The sequence below is a fragment of the Triticum urartu genome, chromosome 7A, assembly GCF_056163025.1.
Source record: "Triticum urartu cultivar PI428250 chromosome 7A, HENAU_Tu73, whole genome shotgun sequence".
Classification (NCBI taxonomy): domain Eukaryota; kingdom Viridiplantae; phylum Streptophyta; class Magnoliopsida; order Poales; family Poaceae; genus Triticum; species Triticum urartu.
In genome coordinates, this window is record NC_141879.1 from 657,460,459 (window position 1) to 657,481,514 (window position 21,056).

Below are 21,056 nucleotides of genomic sequence, written 5' to 3' on the forward strand. Positions count from 1 at the left end.
TTGAACCAAATATTCCGACCTAAGTAGTTTTGAAAGAAAAATATACTTTGCTTCTGACCAAACTAGAATATGCTAGGTCAACATTACTCATCTTAGTTTATAAAACATAATATATCCATTGGAAATATGAATTGTTATGTGTGGCATACATGCAAATTAAAGACATTGTTGTGGACCAATGTGGCAAATTATCTAGCTCGCAGCAGCATATATGTGATAAATGTAGAAGCACAAAAGGTAGAAAGCATGACAAGAGTGCTATGGATACATTAGTAGTGTTAACTGGAAGCATGGATTCATGAAAGTGGAATGCGAACTAGTATTGCCGCCAATATGGGGAGCATATTTGGTCCAAGAAAATATCTAATTCACATATGACTTTGTGAATTATGATTCAACACAAAATGGCCAGAGAAAATTCACGACAAACAAACCAATCTATGCACATGTAGATATCAAACAATAATAGTTTCAGAAAAAAGATATCAAACAATACCCAGAACAAAAAGTTATTAGAAATCAACTAGCATTGTACGAAGATAGTAGGCTCATGACGATCAGATGAGGATGATACTGGGGGTGAGGGGGCGGCGACTTATGTGCTAGCTCTGTTCCTAATGAAGACACCGTGATGGACCGAAAGAGGTTGTGCTTGATCTCATGGAGAGGGCGAAGTGATGAAATCGGAGAGAATGGGGCGGTTGACAACGAGATTGGCGGAGGTGCGTGCGAGGCGAGAAGAGAAGTGAACCTGGGTGGTGATGCTCGACGACGGAGTGAGAAAGGGAGGCAGGAGGTCGGCGACAATGTCGGAGAGCATGGAGCAGTGCAGTTGGCGCACGGGGTCGAGTAAGGCTGCTTGCCAAGCGAGGGGAAAGGAGGACGGGTGGTTAGCTCCAGATTCACGTGATTTTTTTTCATATATGGCGCAAAATCTTTGACCGTGAGATTCCAATAGAATCAACGGCGGTTGACAGGTTTACCGATGGGTTAGTATCATACTTATTAGACATCCTACCCATAGCTTGCTTAACTTCCCGGCTGCAGTTTGTCTTTGCTCCAATGGCACAACGGGTTATCTAGTCTAGGAAAGAAGAGATGAGAAGGGGAATCTACTGGACGAAGGTGAATTCTCTCTCTTCTGAACAAATACACATTATATAAAAGAACAGAGGGAGTAACATGGAATATGTGGACTAGATCGAAAAGTCTAGCTCTGGCTCCTCTGAGCGAGCTCCCACTCCTCGATTGACCGTGTAATGCAGGGAAATTGTTTGTTCGCTCCAATCCGATTCATGAGTTGGGCCCAAATCTAGCATGTGGCCCAAGCACGAGAGATACAAACTCAGGACTAACTGGTACGTTCACTTTCCTCGCTCCGCTCCAGGCTAAGCCGGTATCCTGTTCGAGTTGGCTCCACCTGCTCCAAGAGCGAAGTTGTGGAGCGGAGTCCCTCCGAGCAGGCAGAGATAGCCATGGAGATCGTTCCTGGAAGGGGCAGTTTCCTTGTAAATATGGGCTGGGCTTTCCAGGCTTCGCATTTACACGGTCGAGTGCCCAGGCGACCAAGGAGCAACAGAATGCTAACCACACTTTTTGACTTTCAAAGAATATGCAAGATTTCAAATTTTTAAGGTACAAGAATTAGCAGAATTTTCCCAAGATCATAAAAATCATATTGAAAATACAATTTGAATTTTGGAAAACATAAAATTAAGTTAACAAAACATTACGTATTTCACTGGGGAAAGGGCTCTGACATCCAAGGAAGGAATTTGTAGCATTAGCTCTCAAGCCTGGGAGGGCGAAAGCTCTTAGGCGGCAACTGCGAATGTTGTGAGAAACAAGCCATAGATTTATCGTCATTGCCATATTATTTCCCCAATATCAATTCAGTGAAATGAAATAACAGCAAATGCCCTATCAGAGTAACTATGACAAACAAATATAGCTCCATCTAGACATACATCCATAGCTAAAATGTTAAGTTCATCATATAGGGCTGTGAGAATAAATACCTGCAGAAATTACTAACATGAACAAGTCAAATTTTAATGAACATCTAAAAATAGTGAAAAGATGGCCCAGTGGAAATCTCTTGGTTATTGCTATAACCATTCAAACACGATATTTGCAGTTCAACAGTTAAGTTAGAACAATAAAGACGTTCCAAGCGTCATTCACTTGCGAGTGAAATGTAGTACGGCTACTAGGCATTAGTTACTGAATCAGGTTTCAAGGTTCCAAGTTAATAACATCAGCACCTGCAAACTGGTTTTGGAAGTATCTGTGAGTCACGGGGACTCAGCAATCTCACACCCTCGCGATCAAGACTATTTAAGCTTATAGGAAGGGTAAAAGGTATGAGGTGGAGCTGCAGCAAGCGACTAGCATATATGGTGGCTAACATACGCAAATGAGAGCGAGAAGAGAAGGCAAAAGCACGGCCGAACAATTGTGATCAAGAAGTGATCCTAGAACAACCTACGTCAAGCATAACTCCAACATCGTGTTCACTTCCCGGACTCCGCCGAGAAGAGACCATCACGGTTACACACGCGGTTGATGTATTTTAATTAAGGTCAACTTCGGGTTTTCTACAACCGGACATTAACAAATTCCCGTCTGCCCATAACCGCGGGCACGGCTTTCGAAAGATCATATCCCTGCAGGGGTGTCCCAACTTAGCCCATCACAAGCTCTCACGGTCAACGAAGGATATTCCTTCTAGCAGGAAGACCCGATCAGACTCGGAATCCCGGTTACAAGACATTTCGACAATGGTAAAACAAGACCAGCAAAGCCACCCAGATGTGCCGACAAATCCAGATAGGAGCTGCACATATCTCGTTCTCAGGGCACACCGGATGAGCAAGACGTCGGGTGGGCCAGCCCAGAGTTGCCCCTGGTAGCTCCGGACATCGCTCGGTTGGACCAACACTTAGACAAACACTGGCCCGGGGGGGGGGGGGGGTTAAAAATAAAGATGACCCTTGGGCTGGCCTAACCCAAGGGAAAAAAGGCTAGGTGGCGAATGGTAAAACCAATGTTGGGCCTTGCTGGAGGAGTTTTATTCAAGGCGAACTGTCAAGGGGCTCCCATTATAACCCAACCGGGTAAGGAACGCAAAATCCGAGAACATAACACCGATATGACGGAAACTAGGGCGGCAAGAGTGGAACAAAACACCAGGCATAAGGCCGAGCCTTCCACCCTTTACCAAGTATATAGATGCATTAATTAAATAAGAGATATTGTGATACCCCAACAAAATATCCATGTTCCAACAAGGAACAAACTCCAATCTTCATCTGCAACTAACAACGCTATAAGAGGGGCTGAGCAAAGCGGTAACATAGCCAAACAACGATTTGCTAGGACAAGGTGGGTTAGAGGCTTGTCTCAATAATATGGGAGGCATGATAAGCAAGTGGTAGGTATCGCAGCATAGGCATAGCAAAAGAGCGAGCAACTAAGCAAGCAAAGATAGAAGTGATTTCGAGGGTATGGTCATCTTGCCTGAGATCCCGCAAGGAAGAAGAACGAGCCCATGAGGAAGACAAACGGGCGTAGACGAACGAATCCTCACAAACGCGATGTTATCGGAACCAACCCGAAGAAGCAACACTGGAAAAAAAAGCAAACAACATAGTATACAACCATCACATAACATGGCATGATGCGCAAACAAGTATGATGCATGTCCGGTTTAAATATGCATGGCATGGCAAAGTGCACAAACAATACTACAAATTAAGTGGATCTCAATATGCAACGAGTTGCATATTGACGGAACACCACATGACTTATTTAGTTCTCTCTCAGTTATGTACCCAACAATATTAAATGTTATTAAGCATGGCAAGAGGTGCAGCATAAAAGAAACTATCTAACTAAGCAATTTAAATGGGGTCGGATATAACAAACAACAAATCCGGTAAATCCCCATATGCATTAGCAATTTTATGCAACAACAATTTAAACATTTTAATTGTTGTTATTATGATGCGGATGACATGGGCAAGTTTTATGCAAGTTTTAAAGAAAATGTTGATAAGAGCATTATATGGAGCATATGTCATCGTGGCGGAAAGAAAGGATGCCACGGCGACAATAACGGAAACGGTACCACGGCAACATTCCGGTTCCGGAAACTCGATTGAGATGCCGGTGGAAAAGAACAAGTGTGACGGGAGCGTGTCATGCGAAGAATGGTGGGGTGCTCCCGGTTACCGGGTTCCCACGTGTCGACGGCATGGCAACGAGGAGGAACAACTAAGGTTCACGAGCAAAAACAACAACCAACCATGCATCTCATACAACACAAGCATTCGGTCCACGGGCGTCGTCTCGGGGTTATACCTTCGGAGCATGCAAGCGTGATAGTTCTCGTTCGGTGCAAAGTAGAGGAAGTAGACGTTCTCGCGACGGCGGTAGTGGAAGTAATCATTCTCGCAACGGCGGTAGTGGAAGTAGTCGTTCTCGCACAGCGGTAGTGGTACATGTTTATCGGTAGTCGAACATGACAATCCGGAGAGGGTACTTGGCAACATGCACGTCGTTGGTAGTTGTACACAATCGTTGTCGGACTTGACGGGTTCGAGGGCTCCGGCCATCGTGGTACTTGGCGCACCACCGTGTAGTCGTACATTTGAAGAGTAACTTGGCCATCCGAAGGTGTACTTGGCGAACAACGGTCGTCGTGGTACTCAGCGGTCCACGAAGTCGTTCTCGTAGGTCTTGGCATTTCGTTCGGTACTCGTTCGAGCAACCGTGTGGTCTTGTCGGTGGTGTACTTGGCGAAACTCCACAGAGACGGTCTTGGCAGGCAACGAGCAGCGACGCGGTGCACCGACGCAGCAACGCAGGCGGGTGCTCGAGCAGGACTTGGCGCCGGTCGTCTTCCTCACGTTCTCGCACGATAAAGGCAGGGGCGAAAGGAAAGGCACGAGCAGGAGGAAGTCGAGGCCGGCGCTGGTCGGCGCTACGGCGGCGTCCTGCTGGTCTTGGATGGCGGCAATGCACAGGAGAAGGCGGAGGGCAGCAGCGGGCAACGACGGCCATGGGAGGCGCCCTTGGTGCACCCGTGGCGACGCGGTGGGGCGGGCGAGCTCGACCCTCGCGCCCATGGCGGCAAGGAGGAAGAATATGGAGGAGGCGCACGGGTCGCGGGCTCCTGGAGGGCGGAGTTAACGCAGGGGAGGCACCGGTCCTTGTCATCATGCTCGATCCCGCTGGATCGAGACGACGACTGCAGCGGGGGATGGCACTCGGCGAAGTAGGGGAGGCAGAGAAATGGGACTCCGCGACGAGGTGCAGCGGCGGAGCTTCGAGCTCGATTGGCAGCGGGCTTGCCGGCGTCGGGGATGGTGCAGGAGAGGAGAGGGCCCGCGAGCGAGACGGGGGCGCTGCGGAGGGAGGCGGAGCTCGTGGCAGGAGGGAGTCACCGCAGCGGCGTGGGAACGGGGTAGCAGAGGGGCGCGACGGCGCTGGAGAGGTCAGGGCGGCGGGTCTGGTGAGGATTGGGCGCGGGCTCCTCCCTGGCTCGAAGTGGAAGGGAGGACAGGGAGACGAGGGGAGGAAGAGCGAGGGGAATCGATGGAGGTGGGGGTTTTCCCGTGGGTTCGCCTGGCGGCGAGGTGGAAACGAGAGAAGGCTGGGGGTTTCGAGAGAGGGTTAGGGTTAGGTGGGGCGGATGTGCCTAAAGGGCCAGCCTAGCTAGGAGGCCCAAGTGGCCAGCTGGGCTCTGCTCTCCCTTTAAAGAAAGAAACGAAAAAAAACAGAGAAAAGAAAGAAAAGAAAGAGAGGTTAAGGGAAGAAGTTGGACACACGAATAATTTTCCCGGACTCACAACAATGTGCTTGTTCTGAGAAAATAGGAATGACCATGATTGCAAGATTTAAATTCAAATGCATTTGAATTTAATTCAACTCGTTTGAAAGGAGTAGGAATCCAAAGTTTCCAAAATTTTGAACATTTAGGAAGAGCCTCGATAAAACGATAAAAGAATATGAGGACAAGTCGGAGACCAAGAATTGAGATAACAAAGGCATTGGGATTAGTTTGCAAGTGTGTCAATGGTTAAGTCCAAAAGAATGGAATATTTAAGAATAGCTCCATAATTATTAGGAGGATATGTTATAAAGAGAAATCACCAGGTGAGTTCCCTCAATTTAAATAGATCAAAGATCTATGCATTTTATTTAGTGAGTTTTAAAACGGGTTGCATGATGACGTGATGCAAAGATGAAATGCAACAGATGAAACAAAAACACACAACGAAACCCGGAAACCCTGGAAGGCATCTGAAGCTCCGGCCTTGGGGCATCACAACACTCCACCACTACGAGAGGATCTCGTCCTGAGATCTAGAATGGCACCGGAGGGAAAACGGAGGAGAAAGAGAAGAGGTAAGACTAAGTTGCTCCTTTGACAAACGAGTGAGACCAAAGAACCTTGAAAAAGGTTAAACCATTTCGAGAAAAGAATACAACGGAGATAAATGAAGTTGAAAACACTCTGTTAGCAAAGAGGAACAAGGAAGAATAACTTTGGGCAGCACTCTGGTTGAGAAGGGATGCAAGGCTTGATAAGGCAAAAAGAACTTGAACAAAAAGGACAGAACACTCCGATTGAATGGATAAGCACGAAAAGAACACGATCCAAGATGATGAGAGAAAAGAGCAACATGACAATGGCTCCGGAACAAAAGAATAGAGGATAGATAATTGAAATAAAAGAATGGAGACGAAAATGCCATCTTATGCCACAAAAGAGCTTGAGAAGGCATCCTTAGGAGAAGGGTCGAATGGAGTTGTTGGAAAAACCAACAACAAAAAGAATAAGCTTGAAATGGTCTTATGGAATACATCTCAAAATTATGAGGTGACAACCTGCCACTCACGGGAAAAGAATTGGATTGGTATGAACAAGGAGACGAGAAAGCTTATTTCACCGGAAGGATGAAAGAAGAACTTGGGTCCTGTATGGGCACCATAAATAGCAACAATCCTTAGGGAAAGCTTTAGGTGGAACATAAGCCAAGATAACTCCAATGACGAGATTGATGGATTTAAATAACTCATTCTTGACAACATGTGAATCTTGAGACATGAACTCAAATTATCAAAAATGACATAATACCACCTCCAATGATACAATAGAAAGAATTGCACTCCGGATAGCAAGATGAAGAATGCTTGAGCTCCTTAGAAAAGAATCTCAATGAACACTTGGAGAAGGGATATAAATCCTTGATGAACCAACATGTAGAACCTTCATGAAGAACTCCGGTAGACAAAAAAGAATAACGAAAATAAAGAGAAGTCAGAAACACAAGGTGACACCTTGTAATGATTTAGATGGATCTCCGTGATAATTAGAGCTTGGAACTCCGGGAAAGAAAGACGAGCACTTGAAACCAAGAATTTAATCATCGTGAACAAACTCCGGAAGAAAAGATTAACATATGGATGAAACAAGAATAAGAATTACATTATGCTTATCCTTCACCAATTTAAATTGATGACAAGCAATGGAATTGGCATACTATTTATTCTCGTAAAAAGGATTAATATAGATATGGCGCAAACTTGAGGAAGGTCTTCAACGAACCACCGGTAGAATTGAAACCACGAATGAATTGATAAGGAAGAGAAATCTTGAACGAACCACCGTAAGAATTAAAAATGAACAAAGAGAAGATAAAGAAACACCGGGAGGAATTAGCAAATGAACGAAAATACTTGCTAGGATTTAGATACATGAGAACGAAGAGATCATGCGTTGATTAAAGAATATTGAATGATGCACCGGTGAGATTTGGGGAACGAGAGCTGAAAGCTGAGAATGAACAAGTCTTCTGAAATGATGGGCTCCGGATAATCGAACTGAAAAGACTCTTGAATTGCTCCGGATAGGTGAAAAGAATTCTCACAATAAAAAACAATTATGAGGGGATGGCATCAAGATAGAATCACGAATCTTCGAGAGGATGGACAAGATTGAGAGAGAAAAATCTTCTTCGGTCTTTAAAATCTGAGAATGATGATGAAAAACACCACCAAATTATTGAGATACTCCGGGATGAAAAATGGAATGTTGAGCCAACGATGAAAAGAATTTAACCGATCTTGGAGAAAGACATTTGATTGATGATAATTTATTCTTACATCAAACTTCGAAATGAAATTTGAGGATAGCTCCGGAAAATAAGAAGAGTCAGGTAAGATCCTGGAAAAAAGACCTGTGGGTTAGGGCCCACTAAAAAGATACATTGTTGAATGATTTAGAAGATAGATTGCGCCGCTTGAAATAAATGGCTTGAAAGATGTAACATCCTCGAAAGATCTTGAACGAATTTAGAGTGGAAACGCGAATCTTCGGGATATCTTGAGCACTCCGAAATAATTGAATAGCGAGAAGTGGATGATTATGAGGTGCACCGGTATGATAAAACTTCTGAAACGAGAAAAAGGATATGATCAACACCAAAAACTTGAATTGAATCCACCGAAAAAGAAAGGAATGAAGAGTGATGAATGAGTAGAGCATCTTCAAGAGAACCACCGAATAAGAACATTGACGGGAAAGAATGGAGAGACTTCTCATCAATAACATAATAGTTGGTTAAGAATTCCGAATCCTTGAAGGAAAGAAGGTGGGAGGGCGGGAAAAATAAAGGCAACTTGGAGACGGATGAAACAAACACCGTTGAGAAGAACTGATACTAGATCTTGCGGATGTTGAAAATAGACGGATCCGCTTGAAGAGAAGCACGCCAGTTGAAAAGGATTGGCAAGACAATCTTGATGATCAAGAATAATTAGTATTCATATAGGAATATGAGAATACTACTTAGACAAGGGATGGAATCAACATTTAATATCGAAGCAACTCGAATACCACAACTCAGAAATTGTCTACCTCAACCTTCGAAAAGCATTCGTTATACGAGTTATGGCAATACTCCCGAACTCCCACCCCAATACTGGATGGCGTCGAGGTTATTTCATCAACAACTGCATAAAAGAGATTTTCGATGTCGACGAAATAAACTCAGGTATTCCAGAACTGTAACGATAAAATTATGATGACAACACCTCGGAGCTCAACTCCCCGGGACACTGCCACAACCCTTAAATGACAGGAGGCACCAAAAATAATGTTCTCATCATAAATCGATCGAAATGATTTTAAGATACCCGCGTAATCCAAAAAAAATTAGTGAAATTTGAAAAAAGAAAAGTCAAAACTCTCCGATATATATAATTCCTAAATGACTCAAAACATTTTTTCTAGACTCAACAACGCCAACTATTCGATCAAGCAGAGGGCTTTTAAGGTCGGGGAAGGCTCTGATTATCAACTTGTAACGCCCTCGATGCGGCTATATCTCCCACATGTCAAAGCATAACTTAGAGGCATAACCACGTTGAAAACAATGTCACAAGTAAGGTAATCTTCACATAATCATGTATAAGAAAAAGAATACAAGAATAAAGTATTACATCATCTAGATACAATCAAGATCTAACTACGAAACCAAAATAAAAGAAGACTGCCCCAAATGCTACACAGATCCCCGATCGACACCAACTTGACCCCATTACTGATCAACTGGAATTTTGCTAGCATGCATTAGTCACAATATTCCAGCTAGTTTCTCCAGAGTAAGCATTATTGCAAGGATGCAGTGGAAATTTACAAAATTTGGTGCCATTATTTAACTCCGATCCCGTAGGATGAAGAGGAACTTGCAAGAGGAAGCTACCTGTGAATTTCTGCTGCTAGCTAGCATTCATTTAACTGCATAGACACAGGTTCAGGTCTTGACCAATTTTACAACTTTTACCTGTAGTTTACATTCCTAGTATAAACTTGCAGAAGTACGACATCAAACTGTCAAAATGAGAAATACAGTAGGTAGCTGGTAGGAAACCGAGTTTATTTCATTGCGTAGTGCGGGTCATTAAAATAGAGAACAATTATCATTCTACAAGTAAAATACTTAAAAGGGGAAAATTAACAAGGCTCCAACATCCAAGGAAGGAATTACAGCATTAGCTCTCAAGCCTGGCAGGGCAAAAGCTCTTAGGCGGCAACTGCATGTTTTGAGAAACAAGCCATCAATGAAATGAAATGAAATAACTAATGCCCTATCAGAGTAACTATGACAAAAAATATAGCTCCATCTGGAATTAAATCCATAGCTAAAACATTAATTTCATCATGTACGGCTGTGGGAATAAAGACCAACTGAAATTACATAAACTCGTATCATGAAAGTCAAACAACTTCTACCAGAAAAATTTACAGTAACTCTGTACTGTGGAAGGAAGTCAAACGCCTGAGTTCCAGAAATTAATGTGATAAGATTACCCAATAGAAATCTCAAGTTATAAACAAAGATGTTTCAAGCGTCATTCACTTACTAGTCTGTACCATTAACGCATTAGCTACTAATTCATGCTACTAACGTCCAGCTAATTCAATTCCTTTTCACAATTCATATCCAATTCAATTCATGGCATTTGCTTCTGAATCAGGTTTCACAACATGGTCTAGGTAACTTGTTTCAGAACGATATTCCAGCTTGTTTCTCCAGAGTAGCAATTGTTGCAAGGATGCAGTGAAAATTTGTGAGATTTCGTGCCGTTATTTAACTCCCATCTCGTAGGGTCAAGAGACGAAGCTGATGACAACACACGCTCTACCGAGCTTTTCAGCACCTTCCACAAATCAGAGGAACTTGAAAGAGGATAGTTAAACTCGGCAACAATCAGAATTAAAGCGCGTGATAAAACAGAGGCCAATAACCAACAGAAGGAATAAAGATGCTAGATCATGGCTCAGATCGGTATATAACAGGTTTTTCAGTCAAGAATTTTCAGAAGCAGAACTGGCATGTTTGTAAAGTGTTTATCATCACCGCCATTTATCAATATAGCAACATTCACAAACCAAGAACAGTAACAAAAGAAGGCTTTGGTATTTGCAGTGGCTCATATTAAGAAATTCAACCATGTTTTCCCTTGTACTTCACGAGTTAATCAGAAGCGCGGGTAAGATTCTAATCACTGCCACCAAACCACAATCCAAGATGTGATGCGAATGTATCCGTTACTCTGACACAGGCTGCTCATCCACGCGTAGTGTCGCGGCCTGCAACACTGAACGGCAGCGTGGATCTAGCACAGCATTGGGGCTTTCCTTCATCTCAGCGGACCGAGGTCCGTCCGACAAGCCCGGGGTTAGCATCGTGCAGAAGAAAAATTACTCATCGCCAAGAGAAGAACAAGCAAAAAGAAGGGGCAGAGCAAAAAAGTGTACGAACGCAACAATCATATTGCCTACGGGAAGCCATGGCAATTGAAAAGATTTCTTGACGCGATCCAGCCAATACGAATTTCTTACGTCACAGAATCAGAAAACTAAACTACGATAGATCAAGGCTCAAATCGGTATATTGGTTTTTCAATCATGAACTTTCAGAAGCAGAACTGGCATGTTTTTTTAACATGCACAACTGGCATGTTAGATTGAAGTGTCTATCATCACCGACATGTACAAAAAAACATAATAAACAAAAAAGATCAGAAAGAAAAAGGGATTCAGTATTTGTAGCACATTTTTCCCATAATTTGGTTGTGACAACGATGCATTTTGGGTGCCTGTAGTGTTCTGTGCAGCCTGATCAGCATCTAACTGTAGCTTTCATTTGACTGCATAGACACAGGTTCAGGTGATACAGATTCAGTTTGTTACCAATTTTACATGTTAGTGCAGATACAGATCCATGAGTTACCTGCATTCTGCAACTTTTACCTGTTGTTTACATTTATCAACTTGCAGAGTACAAGAATTTGCAAGACATCAAACTGTTAAAATGAGAAATAAGTAGTAGGAAGCGCCTGGGAGTTTATTTCATTGCATAGTGCAGCTCATTAAAATAGAGAATAATTATCATTCTGATTGAAGACCCTACTTATCACAAGATCATGGTTTGAACTTTGTAAATGAAAAATTAAGTAAAGATTATAGTTAGAAAAAATACTGGACAAAATTAACAAAGCTCCGACATCCAAGGAAGGTATTAGCTCCCAAGCCTGGCAGGGCAAAAGCTCTTAGTGGCAAATGCTTTAGTTATTTCCCCAATATCAAATCAATGAAATGAAATAACAACAAACGCCCTATCAGAGTAACTATGACAAAAAATATAGCTCCATCTGGAATTAAATCCATAGCTAAAACATTAATTTCATCATGTAGGGCTGTGGGAATAAAGACAAGCTGAAATTACATAAACTCCAAGTCAGACAACTTCTTCCAGAAGAATTTACAATAACTCCTAGTACCATGAAAGGAAGTCAAACGACTGAGTTCCAGAAATTAACGCAATAAGTTTACCCAATAGAAATCTCTTGGTTATAAAACCATGCCATAAAGATGTTCCAAGCGTCATTTCACTTACAAGTTCAATGTCTGCACCGTTACTGCATTAGCTACTAATTCGTGCTAGAGTCCAGCAAATTCGATTACTTTAAACAATTCATATCCAATTCAATTCATGGCATTTGTTTCTGAATCGGGTTTCAAGTTCACAATATGGTCTAAGTAACTTGTTTCTCCAGAGTAGCAGTTGTTGCGAGGATGCAGTGAAGATTTGTGAAATTTCGTGCCGTTATTTAACTCCCATCTCGTAGGATCAAGAGACGAAGCTGATGACAACACATGCTGTACCGAGATTTTCAGCCTCTTCCACAAATCAGAGGAACTTGCGAGAGGATAGTTAAACTCGGCAACAATCATAAATAAAGCCAGTGAAACAGAGAGCAACAACCAAAAGAAGGAATGAAGATTAGATCATGGCTCAGATCAGTATATAACAGGTTTTTCAGTCATGAATTATCAGAAGCAGAACTGGCATGTTTGCTTGAAGTGTTTATCATCACCGCCATGTACAATCAATATCAAACCAAGAACAGTAAAAAAGGAAGGATTTGGTATTTACAGTGGCTCATATTAAGAAATTCAACCATGTTTTCCCTTGTACTTCATGAGTTAATCAGAAGCGCGGGTAAGATTCTAATCACTGCCACCAAAAAACCACCCAAGATCCGAAGCAAAAACAGATGTGATGTGAATGTATCCGTTACTCTGACACAGGCTGCTCATCCACGCGTAGTGTCGCGGCCTGCAACACTGAACGGCGGTGTGGATCTAGCACAGCATTGGGGCTTTCCTTCATCACAGCGGACCGAGGTCCGTCCGACAAGCCCGGGGTTAGCATCGTGCAGAACCAAGAAAATCACTCATCGGCGACAAGAGAAAAACAAGCAAAACGAAGGGAGAGAGAACAAAAAAAGAATTGTACGCAAGCAACAATCATATTGCCTACTGGAAGCCATGGCAATTGAAACGATTTCTTGACGCGTCGATCTATCCCCTCCCCGAGAAGATTGGCGGCATGGGAGCCGCCAACTTATCAAGAATCGAGAGAGGAAAACGCAAGTAAGCAGGATTTCGATTTATAAAAAAAAGTCAGAGGAAATCGCGGACGGGAAAAGAGAGGGCGAGAGCGAGAGGTAGGGGACGAAGATACAGCGGGGGCGGGGCGGCGGCGCGGGCTGGGAACCCTAGGATGGTGGTGGGATTGGGCGATCGCTTCGGAGTTTATTTATAGCCTCCCTGGCGGCGAGTGGAAGGAGAGGCGTGGCGCGGCGTGGGAAAGGAGAAAACCTAGGCGGAGTTTTTGCGGGCCTCTTTGCGATGACCGTTTCAGGAGATGGGCTGGGTAGCAAAACTAGGCCCTGTGTAAGCCATGAGCGTGGGCCTGGAATTTCTTTTGTGTACGGTGCAATTTTGGCTAAAAAAATATGCCTAAAAATCCCCAAAAAAAGATGCCTAAAAAAGGCTAAAAAATATTATTGTGCGTGTGCATGGCTCGCTTTTCTTTCTTCCACATGAAGAAAGAAAAGGCGATCTCGCCAGCCGCCACGAGAGTTTTCTTCCGCCGATGACCTTGGTCGTTGGTGGTGAGGGTGATTGCCGGATCCACGTGTGTGGATTGTATAGTTTTAGGTTTTAGGCCTTGGTAGCTTAGGTTTTTGGGTTGTTTAATGTCTTGGCTTTAGCGGCGGCGATGGCGATGTTGAATAAAGAATCTTCAAATCCTTCCCCGACAAGGTGATCGGCCCTATGGTTGGAGATGGATTTGGAAAGAAGATTGATCAAGCAAGGATGGCGTGGCGGCAGCGGCATCCTCATTGTCGACTTATGACCTCGGGCTCCGTCATTGCGACTGTGTTTGCTTCAGCACCAGCGCGGATCTTGGGATGTGGTCCAGGAACGGATATAGATTGTGGTCTGCATCAGGGGCATCTGGAAGATGGTGGATCATGTGTTGGGTTCGTGTTTTGTGTTTGACAGGTATGGTTTCCTCCTCCGACGTATTGGTTGTGTGGGGGTCCAGATATGGAGTTCGATGGCGTGTATGGGTGTGTTGCCTTGATCTGATTCGTTCAACGGCAATGGCTTCGCCTTTGGTAAGCCATTCTAGAGGTCCCCAAAGCTGCATATAAGCGACGGAGCCGCGTCGAGCTCAAGTGAGGATGTGATCCGTCATTTTTTCCCTCTTTGGTGGTTGTTGTGATGGCGTCGGAGGCAAGTGACAGATGTTGTTGTCAAGCTTAGGGGATTCCTCAATCTTAATTGTATTTTTTTCTTTTTGAATGGCGTTTTGTGTAAAGTCTAGCATTTTGCTATCTTTTCAGTTTTGTACATGGTTGGTATTATGATTTTTATGATATAAATGAGACATGTGTCACCATGCAAAAAAATGTGTTTTTTAGAGAAAATCGTTGCCACTTTATTAATTGTTCATAGCTCCCTCGGTAGCAATCTCCAAGCTAACACACCCAGGAGATACATGGAGCCAAGTTTTACATAGAGATCTAATACAACCTTCCCTAACTAGGACATCTATGGCTTTATTCGCCGAACACCGCACCCAAGCAACCCTAAACTCCTCAAAAGAGTCCAGTAAACCTTTGTTCTCCTCAACTGGTTGCCCATTAGTTGAGAGATCCTTTTGCACATTCTTGATCTTACTCACCGCTCCTAGAGAGTTCGTTTCGAGAACCACCTTCTGGATTTATAGTTCTTGTGCTGGGATCAAAGCCATCTGGCACGCCAATAGCTCGGACAGCTCTGCACCGTGAGTGGAGGGGGGAAATATTGTGTTACAATAAGCCTTTCATAGCATTCTCTCTAAAAACATCTCGTATAATGACATGTTTTTTAACCCAAAACTCCAGTCTGTTGTAACCATTATGAAATGTTACAGTCCGCTATAGGCAGCACCAAAAGAACTCGCCAGTTCAAGGATGGCGTTTTGGCACTTCGGGCATATTGCTCTCCATAACTATAGTTTCATAGTTTGGCTTGGTGTTTGTGTCACTTACTTGCCTCCCACCCCCATCCCCCCCTCGCACCCCTGCCCGGAAGGGGCCCTAACAGATTTGTTTTCCTTTGTGAGGTAAAAGGAAAGTTAGTGAACCTGCAAATATCGACAAAACAACAAGTAGTATTGACCAAGGAAAACAACTCATGATAAAGACAAATATACGTTTTGACCAGAAAAGCCATATATTTCTTGCTGACATCGAATCCTTGTTTTGTCAATTGAGTCTTAGTAGCTACTTATGCTAACTTTTACAGTCGAATAATATTTCTAATGAAATGTGCACATTGGACCCTAACAATGACCATAACCGAGAGTCTCATGCCATAAGGCTATAAGTGTACCCACAAAGAAAAAAAGGCTATAAGTGGTGTTTTTGGTTTGTTAGTTATAGAATCTTGGTTTGGCGATCAAGGATCTCTATAATGTTATGTGCCACACATTTAAGAAAACCCTTAAGGAACATTGAGTTTTTTTGCAAGGAACTTCCTTGAGCCTCACAAAGCTTGCATGTACCTCGTATCGCATCCAATTTTGGTGCCTACGCAACAAGTTATTCAACATGCCCTTGATTAACGCATTAACACTATTCATGTAACTATATGTTCATACATGAGCCCTCTCTAAAACCTTTAGAATGTCATTACAAGTGTGACGCCCGGATAATCAAGCTACAGTAAACCTCTGCTAATGATGCCACGTTGCCTCGATTACTGTTGCTAACCTCGCGTTAAATCAAAAAGTTTCAAAATCAAATTTGATTTTTTGACAAACAATAAAAGTATTCAAATATAAAATATAAAATGTTTGGGTTGTGACCAATAATGCAAAGGTAATTATGGTGGAGAAGCCACATTTTTATAAAATAATTAAATGCACTAAGGTATTTAAGACAGTAGCTAAAATCAATAATGAAATGCCTTTTAAAAAATTTATAAAATATTAAACTATCTTATTTAGTTGACCGAACTTAGGTGACAGTAATATATTTATTTAGACTAAATTAGGGACTATTTTTATAATCTATAAAACTAAAATAAAGAGAGAAACTAGAAAAAAACAGAAAAAGAAAAATACAAAACAAATAAAAAAAATAAAGAAAAGGGGCAAAGCCTCCCCTCCCTCACTGGGCCGAATGGCCCATCTGGCCATCTAGGCCACCAGGAGGCCCACCCCATCCCGCGTTTAACCTCCAAAAACCCTAACCCCCTCCCCACTCGCTCCGACTCCCCCACGCCGTCACTTTCCCCCTCCCAATCCGATCTGGATCGGGATCGATCCCCGTCGCTAGACGCCCAACGTCGCCCTGCCTCTAACGCTGCTGGACCTCGCAGCCACCTCGCGGGACCTCCCTTGCCGGATCGCTCCGCCTCGACCACGCCTCCCCGTCAGACTTCCTCCCCGTCATCGACGCCTCGCCGTCCTCCTCCTCGACACCACGTCGCAGCCGCTCACCTCCCCATCGCCCGGTCGTCCCCGTCGTCCTCCCCACGCCCCGCTGCCCGTGCCCTACGAAACCCCTCGCGAGGCCCCCTCCTTCCTCCTTTCTCCGCGGTCACCACCGCTCGCTCGCCCCGCACCGCTGCTGCATCGTCGGTGCTGCTCCGCTGCGGCCACCGCACTCAGCCCCGTCCACCCGTAGCGCACACCTGCCCGCACACACGCCCGCTAAGGCCCCCAGGCCTATGACAGCCGGGGCCCAGCCCTAGAACGTTTTTTTAAAAAGAGAAAAAAATTAAAAATAATTTTAAAAATAAATAAATAAAATTGTTAATTAATTAATTGTGTTTAATTAACCTAATAACTAATCAACCTAATTAACTAATGTTAATTAACTAAACAACCTATGACAGTAGGGACCCACTTGTCAATTTGACCAGTCAACGGTCAATACCGACTGGGTTGTTGACTTTGACTGGCCCCACCAGCCAGTCTCTACTGACTGGGCAGTTGACCAAGTCAACTGGGCCTACTGGTCAGCCACACAAGCCCTTCTGTGGGTACACATCTGTGTACCCATAGCAATTTAACATTTAATTTCCGAATTAAAAACAATTTAGAAAATGATTTAAAACTTAAAAAAATCATATAAAATAATCCGCAACTCGGATGGAAATACTTTGTACATGAAAGTTGCTGAGAATGACGAGACGAATTCCGAATACGCAGCCCGTTCGTTCGCCACACATCCCTAGCATAGCGAACACGCAACTTTCCGCCTTCGGTTCATCTGTCCGAAAACGTGAAACACCGGGGATACTTTCCGGATGTCCCCCCCCTCGTCGGTATCACCTCCCACCGCATTAGGGCACACCTAGCACCATTTCTTGCCATGTCATGCATTGATACGTCCATTTTGCATCATGCTTTTATATCGATATTTATTGCATTATGGGCTGTTATTACATATTATGTCACAATACTTATACCTATTCTCTCTTATTTTACAAGGTTTACATAAAGAGGGAGAATGCCGACAGCTGGGATTCTGGGCTGGAAAAGGAGCAAATATTAGAGACCTATTCTGCACAGCTCCAAAAGTCCTGAAACTTCATGGAAGACGTTTTCAGAATATATAAAAAATACTCAGCGGAAGAAGTTCACCAGGGGGGCCACACCCTGCCCACGAGGGTGGGGGCGCGCCCTACCCCCCTGGGCACGCCCCCCTACCTCGTGGGCCCCCTGGTGGCTCTCTGGTGGCCATCTTCTTCTATATAAAGTCTTTCGATGGGAAAAAAATAAAAAGCCATCTTCTCGCACGAAACTCCGCCGCCACGAGGCAGAACCTTAGCGGAACCAATCTAGGGCTCTGGCGGAGCTGTTCTGCCGGGGAAACTTCCCTCCCGGAGGGGGAAATCATCACCATCGTCGTCACCAACGCTCCTCTCATCGGGAGAGGGCAATCTCCATCAACATCTTCATCAGCACCATCTCCTCTCAAAACCCTAGTTCATCTCTTGTATCCAATTCTTGTCTCCAAGTCCGGGATTGGTGCTAGTAGGTTGCTAGTAGTGTTAACTACTCCTTGTAGTTGATGCTAGTTGGTTTATTTGGTGGAAGATCATATGTTCAAATCCTATATGCATATTAATAGCCATCTGATTATGAACATGTTTATGCTTTGTGAGTAGTTACGTTTGTTCCTGAGGACATGGGAGAAGTCTTGCTATTAGTAGTCATGTTAATTTGGTATTCGTTCGATATTTTGATGAGATGTATGTTGTCTCTCCTCTAGTGGTGTTATGTGAACGTCGACTACATGACACTTCACCATTATTTGGGCCTAGAGGGAGGCATTGGGAAGTAATAAGTAGATGATGGGTTGCTAGAGTGACAGAAGCTTAAACCCTAGTTTACGCGTTGCTTCGTAAGGGGTTGATTTGGATCTGTATGTTTCATGCTATGGTTAGGTTTACCTTAATACTTTTGTTGTAGTTGCGGATGCTTGCAATAGAGGTTAATTATAAGTGGGATGCTTGTCCAAGTAAGGACAGTACCCAAGCACCGGTCCACCCACATATCAGATTATCAAAGTACCGAACGCGAATCTTATGAACGTGATGAAAACTAGCTTGACGATATTCCCATGTGTCCTCGGGGGCATTTTTCTCTATATAAGAGTTTGTCCAGGCTTGTCCTTTGCTACAAAAAGGATTGGGCCACCTTGCTGCACTTTATTTACTTTTGTTACTTGTTGCTCGTTACAAATTATCCTATCACAAAACTATCTGTTACCACTTATTTCAGTACTTGCAGAGAATACCTTGCTGGAAACCGCTTATCATTTCCTTCTGCTCCTCGTTGGGTTCGACACTCTTACATATCGAAAGGACTACGATAGATCCCCTATACTTGTGGCTCATCAAGACTCTTTTCTGGCGCCGTTGCCGGGGAGTGAAGTGCCTTTGGTAGGTGGAATTTGGTAAGGAAAAATTTATATAGTGTGCTGAAATTTACTGTCACTTGTTACTATGGAAAGTAATCCTCTGAGGGGCTTGTTCGGGGTATCTTCACCCCGACCAGTAGAGCAAAGAGTTGCTCCTCAACATACTGAACCTACTGAAAATGAAAATGTCTGCTTTGAAATTCCTTCGGGTATGATAGAAAAACTGCTAGCTAATCCCTTTTTAGGAGATGGAACAAAACATCCTGATGAGCATCTAATATATGTGGATGAAGTTTGTGGATTATTTAAGCTTGCAGGTGTACCCGGAGATGTTGTTAAGAAGAAGGTCTTCCCTTTATCTTTGAAGGGAGATGCATCGACATGGTATAGGCTATGTGATGGTATGGGGTCTTGGAATTACAAACGATTGAAATTGGAATTTCATCAGAAGTTTTATCCTATGCATCTTGTTCATCGTGATCGCAATTATATATATAATTTTTGGCCTCGCGAAGGAGAAAGCATCGCTCAAGCTTGGGGGAGGCTTAAATCAATGTTATATTCATGCCCCAATCATGAGCTCTCAAGAGAAATGATTATTCAAAATTTTTATGCTCGGCTTTCTGATAGCAATCGCACCATGCTTGATACTTCTTGTGCTGGCTCTTTTATGATGAAGACTATTGAATTCAATGGGATTTATTGGAAAGAATTAAATGCAACTCTGAAGATTGGGACCTCGACAAAGGTAAGGAGTCAGGTATGACACCTAGGTTTGATTGTGTCAAATCTTTTATGGATACCGATGTTTTTCGTAAATTTAGCACTAAATATGGACTTGACTCTGAGATAGTAGCTTCTTTCTGTGAATCTTTTGCTACTTATGTTGATCTCCCCAAGGAGAAGTGGTTTAAATATCATCCTCCCATAGAAGTAAAAGTAGCTGCACCTATTAAAGTTGAAGAAAAGATTGTCACTTATAATGATCCTATTGTTCCTACTGCTTATGTTGAGAAACCACCTTTCCCTGTTAGGATAAAGGATCATGCTAAAGCTTCAACTGTGGTTCGTAAAAGCAATATTAAAACCTATACACCTCCTGAGCAAGTTAAAGTTGAACCTAATATTGCTATTGTTAAAGATCTCTTGTCTGATAATATTGATGGGCATGTTATTTATTTCTGTGATGAAACTGCTAGAATTGCTAAACCTTGTGCTAAAGATAAAAACAGACCGGTGGTAGGTGCTACCTCTTGAGCAATGCGTTGGTTTTCCCCGAAGAGGAAGGGATGATGCAGCAAAGTAGCATAAGTATTTCCCTCAGTTTTTGAGAACCAAGGTATCGATCCAGTAGGAGGCTACGCGCGAGTCCCTTGTACCTGCACAAAACAAATAAATCCTCGCAACCAACGCGAATAGGGTTGTTAATCCCTACACGGCCACTTACGAGAGTGAGATCTGATAGATATGATAAAGATAAGATTTTTGGTATTTTTGTGATAAAGATGCAAAGTAAAATAAAGGCAAAGTGGAAAGCAAAGGAAATAACTAAGTAGTAGGAGATTAATATGATAAAGATAGACCCCGGGGCCATAGGTTTCACTAGTGGCTTCTCTCAAGTAGCATAAGTATTCTACGGTGGGTGAACAAATTACTGTTGAGCAATTGACAGAATTGATCATAGTTATGAGAATATCTAGGTATGA

The 21,056-nt window shown here is 43.3% G+C and overlaps 10 non-coding genes across 10 annotated transcripts; all 10 read right to left on the reverse strand.

Annotated features, from left to right (window-relative positions):
* Positions 1-1,750: 1,750 nt before the first annotated feature.
* On the reverse strand, positions 1,751-1,871 carry LOC125526073 (small nucleolar RNA SNORD14). Its single transcript, XR_007291540.2, has one exon. It is a non-coding gene; the product is annotated as a small nucleolar RNA SNORD14 (small nucleolar RNA).
* An 8,773-nt stretch (positions 1,872-10,644) lies between these two features.
* On the reverse strand, positions 10,645-10,750 carry LOC125526185 (small nucleolar RNA snoR97). The gene has a single exon (XR_007291600.1). It is a non-coding gene; the product is annotated as a small nucleolar RNA snoR97 (small nucleolar RNA).
* Positions 10,751-10,844: 94 nt separating this feature from the next.
* LOC125526097 (small nucleolar RNA Z223) lies at positions 10,845-10,939 on the reverse strand. Its single transcript, XR_007291560.1, has one exon. It is a non-coding gene; the product is annotated as a small nucleolar RNA Z223 (small nucleolar RNA).
* A 61-nt stretch (positions 10,940-11,000) lies between these two features.
* Positions 11,001-11,085, reverse strand: LOC125526196 (small nucleolar RNA U36a). The gene has a single exon (XR_007291612.1). It is a non-coding gene; the product is annotated as a small nucleolar RNA U36a (small nucleolar RNA).
* Positions 11,086-11,111: 26 nt separating this feature from the next.
* LOC125526199 (small nucleolar RNA snoR134) lies at positions 11,112-11,267 on the reverse strand. Its single transcript, XR_007291615.1, has one exon. It is a non-coding gene; the product is annotated as a small nucleolar RNA snoR134 (small nucleolar RNA).
* Positions 11,268-12,670: 1,403 nt separating this feature from the next.
* On the reverse strand, positions 12,671-12,776 carry LOC125526184 (small nucleolar RNA snoR97). Its single transcript, XR_007291599.1, has one exon. It is a non-coding gene; the product is annotated as a small nucleolar RNA snoR97 (small nucleolar RNA).
* An 89-nt stretch (positions 12,777-12,865) lies between these two features.
* Positions 12,866-12,962, reverse strand: LOC125526096 (small nucleolar RNA Z223). Its single transcript, XR_007291559.1, has one exon. It is a non-coding gene; the product is annotated as a small nucleolar RNA Z223 (small nucleolar RNA).
* A 53-nt stretch (positions 12,963-13,015) lies between these two features.
* Positions 13,016-13,100, reverse strand: LOC125526195 (small nucleolar RNA U36a). The gene has a single exon (XR_007291611.1). It is a non-coding gene; the product is annotated as a small nucleolar RNA U36a (small nucleolar RNA).
* A 43-nt stretch (positions 13,101-13,143) lies between these two features.
* On the reverse strand, positions 13,144-13,299 carry LOC125526200 (small nucleolar RNA snoR134). The gene has a single exon (XR_007291616.1). It is a non-coding gene; the product is annotated as a small nucleolar RNA snoR134 (small nucleolar RNA).
* Positions 13,300-13,370: 71 nt separating this feature from the next.
* On the reverse strand, positions 13,371-13,491 carry LOC125526193 (small nucleolar RNA snoR111). The gene has a single exon (XR_007291608.1). It is a non-coding gene; the product is annotated as a small nucleolar RNA snoR111 (small nucleolar RNA).
* Between the last annotated feature and the right edge of the window lie 7,565 nt (positions 13,492-21,056).